The sequence below is a fragment of the Phytophthora parasitica genome (genome assembly GCF_000247585.1).
Source record: "Phytophthora parasitica INRA-310 unplaced genomic scaffold supercont2.52, whole genome shotgun sequence".
Lineage (NCBI taxonomy): Eukaryota > Oomycota > Peronosporomycetes > Peronosporales > Peronosporaceae > Phytophthora > Phytophthora nicotianae.
Genome location: NW_008649038.1, coordinates 348,492 through 350,967, shown reverse-complemented (window position 1 = coordinate 350,967; position 2,476 = coordinate 348,492).

The window sequence follows — 2,476 nt, the reverse complement described above, 5'->3', positions numbered from 1 at the left end:
CGCGACTCAACACGGGGAGAATACTGTCTTCACGAACGAACACATTCCTGTGTCTGTATCCGTAGCTGATAGCTTAACCGATGAGGTGCGCTGCTTTGTGAATGACGATCCGAAGTTGCTGCTGACGGATATGTTCAAATACATCGGTGATGTATCGCTGAAGATTCAGCAGTACAGTGTCAATAAGTATAAGTCGCTTCTACAAAAAATCATCAATGCTCATGGTCTGACAGGTATGGAAATTCTAGGAGTAAATATTGGCAAGACCTACAAGATGTCCGATGTGGAGAGTTGGATTGAAGTGGGGAAGTATGCCAGCTTCTTTGACTTTCAAGCAGTCTTGGTTTTGGTAAGCAAAGGTCTGATTATGGGAAACTGAAACAGCAGCTTGACCAAGTACCAGTATTCGGCTTCAATTCTGGTCGATACGATATTAACTTGATTAAGAAGGATTTGTTTGCCGTAATTGGTACCGACAACATCAAATCTGTCATCAAGAACCCCAGCTACTTGTGCATTGCTACATCAGACATGAAAATGCTTGATATCACTAACTATGTACCAGCTGGTACCAGCTACGACAAGTATCTTACAACATATCTCGGTGGCTGCAAATGCGATGAAAAAATTAGATGTGTCTGTGGTCTTGGTAAGGGTCTTTTCCCTTACGAGTACATCACCGCGTTCAATGTTCTAAACCAGAATACTATCCCGCCTAAGTCAGCTTTTGATAGCAAGCTCCGTGGAACGAGCATCACGAGCGATGACTACGAACGAGTGAAGTTCGTGTGGGATTACTACGAGATGAAATCGATCAAAGACCTACTGATCTGGTACAATAATCTCGACGTAGTCCCTTTCACCAAAGCTATCAAGGCTCAGCGAGAGCTATTTAAGCGCTTCGATCTGGATATGTTTTCGGATGGAGTGTCCCTACCTGGTCTTTCAGAGAAGGTCATGTATCAGACCTGCTTCAATAATCTCCAATATCCGGATAAGAAACCTGCTAACGCATTCCGATTTCCAGCGAAGCGCATGGCTGGCTACAAGAGTCAGGATGCTAAGGCAAAACGAAAATTTGGTATGACGCTCGAGCACGTGAATACATTGCTGCAAAAGCAAAAGTATCTGTGTGGTCTATGCTACTGTCAGCTGACTGCTGATACCGCTTCCGCTGATAGAATCAATAACAATCTTGGGCACACTGATGGGAATATCTTGATCAGCTGCATTTCATGCAACACCGCTCGAAAAGATATGTCTCTTAGGGGGTTCAGATACAAGAAACCGTATGATTTTAACGCAGACAGATTGGTATTTTCGATTGACAAGGAGGAATCTGAGATTTACGGGAAAATAAAAGCTAACATTGCTGGTGGACCATCAATTATATTCAACAGGTATGCTAAGCGACACGAGACGAAGATTCGTGGAGGTAAGATCTGCAAAAAAATTATCGGATACGACGCTAACGCTCTATATCTAGGGGCCCTTGGTAATGAGATGCCATGCGGTCGATTGACTACGGTTGAAGCGTATGATGGTATCATCGATGACAGCAGACAAAGTATTCGGCTTTCTTGAATGTGATATTCGAACACCAGAACACCTTAAACAGTACTTTGGTGAGATGACTCCAATTTTCAAGAACGTACTGATCGACTGTACGAATGAGAGCGTCATTGGTAAGCACATGTTCGAACACAATGAGGCGCGCAAGCAAAGCCGAGCAAAACCAGCTCGCAAGTTGATTGGTAGCTACTTTGGTGAAAAGATTCTCATATACGCACCTTTGCTGAAGTGGTATCTCTCTCATGGTTTGGAGATCACCAAGACTTACAGCTTCATAAAAGCGAGCTCCCATAAAGCTTTTGCTCCATTTATGGAGGCTGTATCAAACGCCCGGCGAGAGGGTGATGTTGATAAGTCTAAGGCTATGATTGCCGAGATGATGAAACTGGTAGGCAACAGTGCTTTTGGTCGACCTGGCATGGATATGAGCAAGCATAAAGAGGTTAAGTATGAGTCGAGTGACAAAGCTATTAAGAACAAGATCGAACACTTTACGTTCCATGGTCTTGAGGAGCTTAATGATGCGTGTGAGATCACGATGAAGAAGCGCCGACTCAATAATAAGAACCCAATCCATTTGTCGATTGCTATTTATCAGCTTGCTAAGCTACGCATGCTTCAGTTTTACTATGACTGCATAGATTTCTACTTCAATCGCTCTGACTTCCAGTATCAGGAGATGGTCACTGATTCGGCTTATATCGCTTTCAGCTGTGATAATCCATTTCAAGACTGTATTAAGCCTGAGCTACGAACCCACTTCAAGGAGCATAAATACGATTGGTTCCCACGTGACTACAACACTGAGGTAGCTAAGTTTGATCACCGTACGCCTGGTTTGTTCAAAGATGAATGGTCAGGTGATGCTATGGTCTCACTATCGAGTAAGAAATATATTTGCTAC